Source organism: Pteropus alecto, unplaced genomic scaffold, assembly GCF_000325575.1.
Source record: "Pteropus alecto unplaced genomic scaffold, ASM32557v1 scaffold312, whole genome shotgun sequence".
Lineage (NCBI taxonomy): Eukaryota > Metazoa > Chordata > Mammalia > Chiroptera > Pteropodidae > Pteropus > Pteropus alecto.
In genome coordinates this window covers 490,176-503,213 of record NW_006433948.1, presented here as the reverse complement: position 1 = coordinate 503,213, position 13,038 = coordinate 490,176, and positions in this window count along the sequence as shown.

The following is a 13,038-nucleotide window of genomic DNA, read 5'->3' as shown; positions in this document are numbered from 1 at the left end:
GCAAAGAGTTGGGCAGGGTGTACTTTAGTATTCAGGTTTCTTTGACTTCCTCTTCTGAGTTATTTGGGGCTGAAAACACAGGAAATATGAATCACAGATTCTTCTTCTGCTTTGCTAACCAATGTCTAGGACTTCTAAGTCTATTTTTATTTCCAGGCTGTAGGAAGAGTGGGAGTCTTTTATTTCTGTTTTATTAGTATTTTTTTAATTTTTAATATGAAAGAAGAAAAAACAATGCTTCGCAGCCTTTCATCAGTCTTTTCTCCAAGCCTCAGAAGGAACTGCAAAGTTTTCAGAGCTCAAATACGTTCTCCTCACAACTAAATCTCCCACCATCTTCCTGATAGCTTGCTTTGATAACGTTCCTGGTGGACTCTGGTGGCTGCATCCCTCTCTACCTCCTTTTCTTCCTTTCTCCCTATCTTTATTTCTCCTAACTGCCTGGCTCACACAGAGGGCTTGTTTCTAAACAACAAGACAATTTTGCCGGGCCTCCAAGGCCAGTTTAAGAGCTTGATTAGAAAACAAGGACCCACCATGACCCACCAGTGTCTACTATCCTACATAAAGCCATTGGCTGTCAGATTTGGAAAAACTCTTCTGAGAGCATCAAAGGATTCTATCCTGTGAGTCATGGATCCCTATAGGATCCTAGAGTTATGGTAAGGGCTATTTTAATCCTTAGGTACATCTCTAGGCTAAATACACAATTTGTGTTAGATATAAAGGAGCTACAGTTTTTCAAAGATTTGTAGATATGGCTGTGATACAGAGTTAGTATGAAATTTAGTATATATGTATTTTTTCAATCACCTCATGCTAAAATATTAACAATGATTTTATGAGTGACCTCAGAATTTCTGAAAATCAAATAGAAGACTTTGCAAGAAAGGACTATGATGATTCTTTTTAAGTGAAAAGAGCTGGTGATAGAACAGTATGCATAGTATCATACTAATTTTTTTTCAAAAATATTATAAACTCACACAAGAAAATTGGTTATCTCTGGAGGGAAGATAAAGAGGATGTTCATCTTGATTTTACTCATATACTATTTAAAATTTTTACAATAAGGGTGTATTATTTGCATTGGAAGTGTTCCTAGTCAAGTTGGGGGATGAGTGTCACAAACTAATAAGAGACAAGGACAATGCATTGTGACTAACACTGGGATGATGGCAATAAAAGTAAACACTTCTGTAGTGTGTAAGGCCTTGTTTTATGTGTTTTAAATACATTTACTGCATTATTATTCCCATTTTAGACACAGAGGCCTAAGAATTAAGTTATTTGCATGAGATCACATAGCTAGTAAATGATGGAGCAGGATTTGAACACAGTCAGTCTGACTCCTAAATTCATGTTATTAATTAACTAGTAGATCCTGAGAAGGAAAGACTTAATCCGGCCTGGGGAGTCGGCATACTCAGGTGTGGTTTATTAAGTGAGTACTACTTCATCTGGCCCTAGGGCATCAGGACACCACAGGGCAGAGCACTACATGGGGCTCAACAATCCCACCTATTGTTTCTGCTACCCTTGGCCTTCTGGATACATTGCCGATTAGAGGAAATGCTCTGTCCGGATCCCTACAGATACTGCAGATGGACTTACAAGCCAAATATTTCTGTACCTATCATTTCCATTCAGAACTCACAACGACCTTATGTGACAGGTAGTGTCACAATTTATAGATGGAGACTCTGAAACTCAGAGAGGTGAAGTGTCTTGCCCAACCTCACACGACTAGAATTTGAAACCCAAGTATTCTGATGCTAGGGTAATTTCTCCCCACTATACGATGGTAATTGGAGAGATTTTCAGACTGCGGCAGTGGCATAGGTCTCAGCCCCGTACCATGCACTCCAGTGGTGGTCCAGGTGCCTCCTAGTGTGACTCAACTGCACTTGTCCTCCCAACCCTGCCCCTCCCACATCCATTCTTATCTGATTAGGACCAATTTTCTAGTTCCAAATGTAGAACTAAGAGTAGTTTTTCCCCTTCTAAATGAAAGAGCCTTTATATAGAAAGCACAGACTCAATGTAAGTGAGTAAAACAAATATAAATTTTAGAGTCATCTCTCGTCTCAACCAGGGGAAAAGAAGGATTCAAGCTTCTTCCTCTTGGGCATAATATAGAAAAGGAAGCTGGGGCTGTCTTCTTTGCTTATAGAGATTAATTCCAACAGAAAGTTTTTAGCAGGGAGGACAACAATGTTTGACACCAGGAATATGTCCTGTTACTATAGGCGGCCCAGGAGAGAAGGTCCTGGGCAGAGTCATATCTTGTATCGGGAACAGCCAGGTACTCAGGACCTAGGCTGCTCAGGCTCTGGTAATTCACTAGCCCTTTTTAATTCCATCACTGAAAGCCACTATTGCATATGAAATGTCCTATTTGGGCCCACAACTGCTGTATTATAATCAAGTTCTGTTTGTCTGCTTTTTATTTAAGATCTGCAGGCTTTAAATAATTAAAAGAACACTCTGCTGACTAAAGGGACAATATCTATTTAAAAATGGCATTTGCTTGGAGGTCTAATACCTCTAAAGAGGATTTTCCCACAACCATTATAATTATACACCCCACTACACACAATATTCTAGCAAGACCATTGTTGGATCCACACACTCTAGCCCTAGTTCTGAGACTGGGGCTCTGGTTAACTTAATCATTAGCTATTTTTTAAGCTGAGCAGCTCTATAGAGAGCAATGGCTAAACTTAGCATGATCTTGGTGGCTTGGCTTAGGGGTACTTCCCTAGGCTGAGGAGGAAGATTATCTATAATATTAGCATCTGCTGGAATAGACTAAGTTTGGAGGGTGGGGAAGGAAGACAGGATGGATTCAGGACCTGGATGCTATCTTTTGGAGATGTCATAAACAAGACTGTGTGATGGTAGGGACCTGCTTAGACAGGGAGAATGCTCAGGGCTTGCCTGGGAATAACTGAAAGGAAAGCTGGAAGGATGTGTGGTAGGACTGGATGTTTTAATTTAATATTTTAAGAGTGGAGCAGTTCCAGGAGATGACAACAGTGAGGGTGGCTGAGCAGAGATGGAGAGACAAAAACTGCAGATAAGAAAGTCAAAAGACCTGAGAGCCCAGATGTTAGCTGGGTCATCTTTTAGAACCCTGAAGTCATCTGGGGTGATGGCAGGAATGAATACCCAATGTGCACAACAAATAACGAGAACTAATCAGGAATCTAGGATGTGATAGAAACAAAACAGGGTAAAAGTCAATATACTCAGACAACATGAGTCTAAAGCCAAGAGGTTTTATGTTTTTTTCCCCCATAGAGATAGAGGAGAAAATGAAAGCACTAGCTCAATAAATAATAGTTTCCCTATTAAGCTCATCCCCAATATTTTGTGGCTAAAGCATTACAAATTCTCTCTGGCCAATCCAAGTTCCCTTTTATTCCCAGCCTTGCCTATCCACTACTCACTGAATCTCCATCCCCACCCAATGGATATCAGAGGGTAAGTCATCCTGGGAGACTCCTGTCTGCATCTTCCCAAGAGGCAGAAAGATGGGCATTACTTGTTTAGGAGTGTGTCGTCTGAGCCTGGATGAAACCAAATAGGGAAGACCTGGAAGCTACCCCAGATGCCAGACATCTGGAGAGACGCAGCTCTGGGCAATCATTGGCGGGTACTTGGTGTCATCAGACAATGTCAAAAAATTAGAGGTGCCAGTCGAATTTTACTCTAATTCTTGTCTCTGCTCAAAGAGCAGATCCTGAAGTGGACATCAACGATTAAATATAGGGTGGCTTGCCTGGGCCAGGCCTCTTCTAGCCACGCCCACCTACAGGGTTTTGGTTGAGAAATGCCCACATGGAAAATATTAACAAAAATAAAAGTGGCTGGAAAGAGGAGATGAAAGCCATGACTGGCCAGACTTTAGAGTGAAGCTTCCATCAGCTTGTTCCAGGCTGCAGCTGCACTGCTAGGAGTAACAAGAAAAAGATGAATACGATTCAACAGCAATTTACTGCACTCGAACACCCTGTGCCATGTATTGTGCTACACACTACAAACAACAAATAAAAGAATAAGTTGCTGTCCTTAAATATAAGGAGGCACAGAAGGGACAGGTACCTACACAAGTTAACCAAAGGCAGAAATTAAGCAATGTAATGAAAGGGGTACAAATTACAGTGAGAATGCTGATGGGGATGGGTTAGCTTATAGCTAGAGGAATCCAAGAAGGATATACAGAGGAGGTGACATCTGAGCTGGGCTGAGAAGAATGAATTGGATTTCTGTACATACAGATAAGGTGCAGGGAATGGCATGGATAAATGCACGGAGACAGGACAATGCAGGATACTGGATGCATAGTGATGAATGTGAGAAAGAATAAGGATAGTAAGTTGTACTGTTAGTTAATATTTGTGGATTACTTACTATATGCCAGGTACAGTGCTAAGAGTGTAGTATATTAATTTATTTAATCTTCACAAAACCCAATGAGATAGGTTAATATTATTATCATCATCATCACCCCACTTGACAGTTCAGAGACTGAGGCCTAAGGAAATTAACTTGGTCAAGAGCTCACAGCCAGTGAATAGCAGAGGAAAAATTTAAACCCAATAAATTTGTATCCAGATAGAACCTAGGCTCACAGTCTTTATGTCACACTACCTTTCAACAAAGCCTAGAAGAAAATTATGAAAGGCCTTGAATGTCAGGATAAAGATTTGAATCTCTATCTTGTCCTTTGTTTTATTTCCAGCTCTAAAATTCACTAGATGAGTGACCTTGGGCAAGTTACTTAATTTATCTGAACTCTCATTTCTAAATTTGTAAAGTGGAGATAATATAGAATAACATGGAGATTAAATATGATATAAAGTACCATAGATTGCCCTGTAGTGAGTGGATACTTAGTAAATGTAGCTGCCGTTTTTCATAGTAGAATTAGTCTGAAACAGGGGGACATTCCAAGTAAAAGGCACAGAATGAAGTTTTCGGGTACTGTTGGAATATGGACTATGATGATATACATGGATGAGTTTGGGAAAGAAATGTAAGGCCTAGCTTATGAAAGATTTTGAATATGACCCTGAAGCATTTGGCTTTTATTCTACTGGTGACAAGGGATACATTAAGCAGAATAAATTTTAAAAGGGCAAGTGTGAAAGGCAGAAAGGAAAAAACATAGATGTGAAAGAACAACCAGCAAGCACTTGCTTTCTATCTGGCCTTGACCCAAGTGCTCTAAGGCATATAGAGATGAAGGCCCTGGATTCTAACCGGGCCAGGTGATAAGATTAGAACCCAGCACTGGTTCACTGAAACCAAGTGATGTCATAGGCAAGTAAAATGGCAGAAGCAATTTGTAAGACAGTATGGTAGTATACTAAAAGTTACAAAATACACTTACCATGTGACTCACTTCTAGGTATTTAACTTAGAGAATTAAAAACTTGTGTTCACTCAAAAACCTGTACATGGATGTTGATAGTAGCCCTACTCAAAATCACCAAAAACTGTAAATGACCCAAATGTCCACCCACAGTGGAATGAATAAACTAATGTGTCCATGCCATGTGATACTGCTCAGGAATAAAAACATCAACTACTGATACAAGAGACAGCATGGATGGATTTGCCAACACAGTATACTAAGTAAAAGAAGACAGAAACGAACAGAGGACTGATCAGACATTTCTCCCAGGATGACATACAAATGGCCAACAGATATGAGAAGGTGTTCAATTTCAAGGGAAATGCAAATCACAACCACAATGAGATACCTCACACCTGTTATCAACAGGACAAGTAATAACAAGTGTTGGGACGTTGTGGGGAAAAAGGAACCTTCACACACTGCTGGTGGGATTGCAAATTGGTACAGCCATTATGGAAAACAGTATGGAGGTTCCTCAAAAAACTAAGAATTGAACATAACATATGACCCAGCAATCCCTCTTCTGGGTATCTACTCCAAAAAATTAAAAACATCCATAAAGATATATGCACCCCGATGTTCATTGCAGCATTATTCATGGTGGCCAATACATGAAAACAGCATAAGTGTGCTTTTATAGATAATTGAATAAAGATGAGATACAAATATACAATGGAATATTATTGAGCCACAAGAAAAGATGAAATACTACCATTTGCAACAACATGGATGGATCTTGAAATTATCATGCTAAGTGAAATAAGTCAGATAGAAAAAAGTTGCGAACCATATGATTTCACTCATATGTGAGATATAAAACTGAAAACAACAAATGAACCAACAGGACAAGCAAATAAAAACTCATAGACACAGACAACAGTTTAGTGGTTACCAGAGGGAAAAGGGGGAGTAGAGACAGACTCTGAATGCTATCTGACACTGAGATGGCCATCGCAGATGGTGACAGAAGGAGATTTGACTTTGGGTGGTAAAAACACAATGCAATATACAGATGATATATTATAGAATTGTACACTTGAAACCTATAAAATTTTATTAGTCAATGTCAAAGAAAATCCATAAAAAAGAAGCCAGAGATAAAAGGCTACATACTATATGATTCTATTTACATGACATCCTAGTAAAAGCAAAACTGTAGGAACAGAGGACAGATCAGTAGTTGCCAGAGGTTAGGGGGGGAACAGTGTAAAGGTGTAATTTGGGATAATTGAGACTGTGCTTTATCTGATTGTGGTGATGGTTACATAAATCCATGCATATGTGGGAGCTCACAGAACAATATACCCCCCAAAACTAAATTATTTAAAATGTAAAATACAATATTTCATTGTAAGAAACTTGTCGCAATTCAGGCAATATTTGTCATTTTCAGAAATCCATGCAAAGAATGCAAATAGAATTTTTTATGATAGTTACGAAAAATGATTACGATATAAATCTTATTTTGTCCATTGACAGGGTTATAGACTGATAGCATGTAGGCATACATTGACTAACGCCTTACTGAAATCAAGTTATTCAAAGTTGTGACATCATTGTGGACTGTTGGGTGAGTTGGTGAACAACTGACCTCAGTGGGGGCTAATTAATGTGTCGGTGTGTAATGGAGTGCCACAGGGTTCTATCTTCAGCTCTATTCTATTTTATATTTGTATCAGTAAATTACATGAACACATAGACTTCAAATTTATAAATGGTATCAAGATGGATGGGATAGTTAATCAAGTTTTTTTTTTTAACTGCATATTTCTTCGTGCAGGTTGGAGCAAAGTGACATTTAGTGGGAAAAAATATTAAATCTGTATAAGTGCATAATTGACTGTATATGAGAGAGGTGGGGTATGAGAGAGGCTTTGGGGGCAGGGTTCTGTGATGGCCATCTCAGTGTCAACATTCAGAGTCTGTCGCTACTGAATCAGCCCTCGCCTAGTATGCATGTCACGCTTTGGGCCTCAAACATTAATAAGGTTGCAGACACAATGAATTGCATCCAGAGGTTAGTGAGGAGGCTGGGGAGAGACCCAGAGCCAGGGTCCTACAGAGGGAAAGGGGTGCGGGTGTCTTGCCTGTAGAAGATTCAGAGGGACAGGAATGCAGAACTTTGAAGCTCTCATAGGGCAGAAGGAGAAGATCAGGCATGGGAGATCCAGTGGCCACTTCAGAGCAAGAAAAAATTTCATCTTATTATAAGAAATAACTTTTAGCCAGCCAATGCTGTCCATGGCTAGAGTGGGCTGCTTCGAGGGGTAGTTTCTTGCCAGCAGACATATATGAAGAGAAGCTGCCACGGTGGTAGTGAGAAACCAGATTTCTACATTAACTAGAATGATGGTTCCCAAACTTGAGCGTGCAATGCATCAGCATCACCTGGAGAGCTAGATACAGATTCAGAATCCTGTGTCTCCAGCTCCAGCTTCCAGTTGTGGTCTCGAGTGAGGCTTGGGAACATACATCTCTAAGAAATGCCCCAAGTGATTCTAATTCCACTTTAGGTGACAGTTTCTTGAGGGTTGGCTGATTTCTACTTCCCAAAGCCAGCAGGGAGGAGAGGAAGAGTATTGGACTGGCAGTCAGGTGGGCTGACCTCCTGTCCTGGGTCTTGTCCCTAAAATGATAATGCAAGTCCCTTCTGCTCTTGAGCCAAAGTCTGTACCATGTTGAATGTTCTTGTAACTTCTTCATTTTAAATCAGTGCAACTCATCCTTTCTTTAAACAAAATCTTACACAAACCTCCCATATTTGAAGCAAACACTGAACTGTTCTGGTACCTGCATGTACATGTGTGTGTGCATGCGAGTATATGTGTGTGTGTGTGTGTATGTGTGTGTGTGTGTGTGTGTGTGTGTGTGTGTGTGTGTGTGTGTGTAGTGGAAGAGTGCTTTGCCACTCACTATGCCCCATTCAAAGCCCAGAGGTTGCTCTTTGAGATTTGAAAGTCTACTCTGGAATCTGCTAGATGCCTGGGTTCTAATGACCAAGACCTTTGGGTCTTGTGACTCTCATGCCTGAGTCCCTGTACCTTTCTCCGACCTTGGTCCAATGTCCAGCCTTGCCAGTTCCCTCCATCTTGCATGCCCCACCAGGCCCTGAGCGAGGTGCTCTCTTCTCCCCCTTGCTAGGCTACCAACCACTCACCCCTCCCCAGAGGTTATCCCACAGCAGCGGCCGGTTTCACTCCTCAGCCTCTAGTCCTCAGAGCGTCCCTGCTCCAGCCTGCTTTCCTGGGGCCAGGGCACGATGAGTGCCAGAAACAGCTTTGAACAGGTCTTCAAAAGCCTCTTCCAAACATCCTGGTCTAGGCTTCAGTTCCCCAAATTGTCTGTCGAGTCTCTCCTCTCACCCCACTGCCTCCCATGCAGGGTAGACTAAAAGCCCTTGGTGTCCAGCCCCTGCTTGATTCTCCAGCCTTATCACCAGCCTCTTCCGGATCATCAGATATTGTTGCTGTCTGAGGACTGGCTATCCAGGGGTTGAAGGCATTCAACCTTCATAGAGTTCAGTAAAGAATCCTTTGTGCCTTAGAATTGTCTGCCTGAGCTTGGGTGATAAAATAACAGTTGAAGGCCATTTGGAACAGAGAGACTCGGGGAATAATAACAACTATCATTTATCGAGCCTCTCCTACATGACAGTCAATTTCCTGGTTATTGCCTTATTTAATTCTTGCATCCACCCTGTGAAGTCAGTACCATCGGTACCCATGTTTTCCAGATGAGGAAACTCAGGCTCAGAGCAGTTAAGCTGCCAAGCTGTAAACACAAAGCTGGGATCATGGGCCCATGCTCTGGTGATCATGGAGGTGGTGTTTTGAACTTCATGACATGTAGCAGTAGATGAAAGCCACTCTGACAATTCTAGAGGAACAGACACAACGTTCTGGGGGAGTGTAATGTCTAGCTCCCTGTGGTCCTGGGAATACATTGTCATTTTCTCAGTCCTGTTCCTGTCTGGTGGCAAAGTTCTGCTCTGAGTCTCTACAGATCCACAAGATGGGAACCCCCTAGCACTCAGTTGAGCAGTGACAGAAAACAGGGAATAAATACCAGTGGATGTGATGACTCTGGCCTTTTCCCAGAAAAACAACAGTCCGTGGGCTGAGCGGTAGATGGAACTAGACCCATAGTTCTTGAACTTGATTGGAGATAAGAGCCTGTCACAGAAAGATGCACATGGAGGTTTCTGGGTCCCACTCCTGAGGTTCTGACCCAGAAGGTGGCCTTATGACTCAGGAATCTTCATGTAGAAAATATTCCCTGAGTGATTTGGATGCAGGTTTTCCTGGACTGCCTTGTCCTCGGCAGAGTTATACCAAATAACTTCTCAAGTCTCTTTCTGCTTTGAGATTTCTGCTGTTCTTCAAGTATTAGTCTGTATGTCATGAAAGATAAGTATCATAGTCAAATCAGAAAGAGAGGAGAGAAATGTGAGTGCCAATAGTTGTAAATGTGTGGTCAGTGATGGCTTCATGGGAGGGCTGACACATTGAGTCCTGAAGCAGGGATGATGATTGGCCAGGTGCAGGACAGGAAACGCTACCCCAGGCATGAAAGCTGGCAGGAGCTGAGCTGCCAAGGCAGGAACGGCTATGGTTTGTGTGTAGTGGGGTGCAGTGAGAAGGCTGAGATTAAGGAACCTGGTCAGCCTCCTGGGAGTGACTGATAGGAGACAACTCTGGTAGAGTGGGGCCAAAGATAAACAAATGGGAGCCTTTGTAAGCTCCGAGGTATGGAAGAAAAGGGGGTCTAAAGCAATATTTCTTAACTTTTTAAAAAATGCTTACACTACTCAGTACATATACACATGTGTGTATAGGTGTGTGTGTGTTCGTATATGAAATACAATGCATATAGACACACATACAAATTTAATATATATACATTATTTATAAATTGAACATATATATCACATAATATAGATATAATATATATGTATATTATATACATATATAATATATATGTGCTGTTAGACCTATAGAACTACTAGTCCCAGTCTACCTACCAAATTAATTTCACGACTTCCTAATACATTATCAACCACTGTTCAAAAAACAGTGGTCTAAAGGAAATTAATTTCTTCCCTTGCTGACGACTCTTGTGCTAATAGGCAACTATTAACTGATATAATAGAAATGCTTCAGAAAAACCACAGACATTAATCTTCATCTCACTTTTTGAAATATATTTTGAAGATGTTTTTAACCATTGTGGTAAAAAGCAACATTTGCTCTCAAATGTATAAATGAGTGATGTGCTAAATCCAAACTCCTTGGAGACTCCTTGGTGACCTGGACTGCATGGGTAATTTGGATTTTTATGCAGAAGTCGAAATGAGGCTTCTGGCATGTCTGCACTTGTATGTAACCCTCCTCTAAGCATATCTTTGTGGATAAAGGTGCCAGTTCTGTCCTGGTCTTCCTTTGAATTTGGTCTGTACACGTCCACTCAGTCATGCTTCAGGCATGTATGCTCTTCTGAACATGAGAGTCAGCTGTACCATGTCAGACAAATATGTAACACATCAGACTGTGGTAATAGTCTATTATGGATATTTTAAGTACTTGCACTGTTTTAGGTGTGACTTTTCTAACTTTTAGATTTATTACTAGCTGTCTTATCTAGTACTGCTCAGAGACATTGAGAATCTTATTAAATACAGTTTAATAAAACCCATAAAATAATTATTCTCGGAATTATACTATTGACTTAATTTATAACAATACGGAACTGTGATCATTTGAAACTTTGAAACAGAGTACTTTACAGACAACCTTTGTTGTTCTACTCTAGAGTCCCAAAGCCCCCACTGTACTGTGTGCTGTGTAGAGCTGCCCATGTGAGAAGCTGCCCCATCGCAAGTTCATGCCTGCCTTTGGATCACTTGCTATTGTGACTTATAACATAATGGCTGTGCTATAAAGCAAATTTTCCCAGGTATTAGAGATTTTGAAAGCAAACGAAGTCATTCCAGGGGCGCTGGAGGATTTCTGTTTACACCCTTTACCACACCATTTTGAAATGTGCTGTTGTAACCCTTGTTATTAGCTTTTTAATTGTCTGTGTTCCAAATGTACTCTGCAAGTTCAGTTTTCTGTGCTTTGGGATCTCAGAAGCTGGATCCAGAATAACCTGACCATTGGAACAGAATGTACTCTGAAGCTTACCTTTCCATTTCAGGGAACTGAAGCAATGATAGATAGTCTATCTGAGCTTGTTTGAAATCTGTTTGTTTTCTCCCTTCAGAGCATATCTCCTTCCAAGTGACTGTCAAAAGTCTCTCTTTGCTGGAATTTCCAACTGCATGGGAAAGAGCCTCTCTCACTAGCAGTCATGAAAGTCCTGGATCGTACCTTGGTTTCATCTGCTCTGGAGGTAAGTGCTTCTCCCATGGTTCTCGGCTATTCCTCATGTCGAGCCTCAGTCACGGATGCTACTATGTTGTTGGAACCTAGCGCAGGGTAGGCACGTAGTCAATGCCCATAAATCTTTGTTGAAAGGATAGATAAAATGTCACTTCGAGCATTAAGACATGTCTTCCCACTCTGAAATTCATTACTTCCTTTCACTGAGAACCAATGGCATTTTGTCCATAGCCTTATGAAAGCTTTTTTTTTAACATCTTCTTATAATTATTCATTTATGTATCCATTTTGCTCATTAGACTGTGATCTCTTCATGGGAAAAAGAGGATCTTGCCTCATTTACCTTGGTCTCTGTAGTTCCTAGCACAGTGCCGGTCCAGAGTAGGCAGTGAATGTTTGTTGAAGGAACATATCAATAAAAGTAAAAATAAGTCATGGGGTTAATTTAGGAACATATACAACACCTCAGAGATTTATGAGTCATCTGTGGAGACCTCTCAACTTCCCCAGTTATTATTCACTCACACATTTATTCCTAAAATATTACTTTCCACTTATTTTGTGTCAGGCTCTGTTTTAGGTTCTATGAATCCGGTGCTGTATAATACAAATTTCCTAGCTCTATGGGGCTTACATTCTATTGAATAAGATAAATAATTGAAGTTTGGTGGTGATATATTCTGAAAGAAAAGTTAAGCAGGGTAAGAGGACAGAGAATGGCAAGGACATGGTATTTTAGACAGAAGAACCAGCGAAAGCTTCTATAAAGACATAATATTTGAGCAGAGACTGTAAAAGATTCATGAAGTGAATAGGTGCCTGCAGGATGGGACAGTTCGATGGGAGAATGGAAGTGGGGAATGGGGATAAAAGAGAAAAATAGATAGATAAATAAACAAAAAACAAGAGAGGAGTCTTGCATAGACCAGTGGTAATAAGTGCTATAAACTGAGAAGTATGATTAACTCAATCCTTGTAATATAAAGAATTTTTAATGAATGTTGTAGCAGTACACACAAGACAGGAAAACCTATTTATGCTACAGAAGGCAATCCTTTGATTATATTCTGCTTTAAATAGGTATTTTATTCTATGAGCAATTAATCCTGAGGAAGGATGATGAATTGCAATTATTTCCTTGTTCTCCATAATGCAGAGGACTGTAAGCTCCTCATCACATTGACTCTGTACTCTCCAAACACAGGATTTTTTAAAAAAATGTGTGTGTGTGTG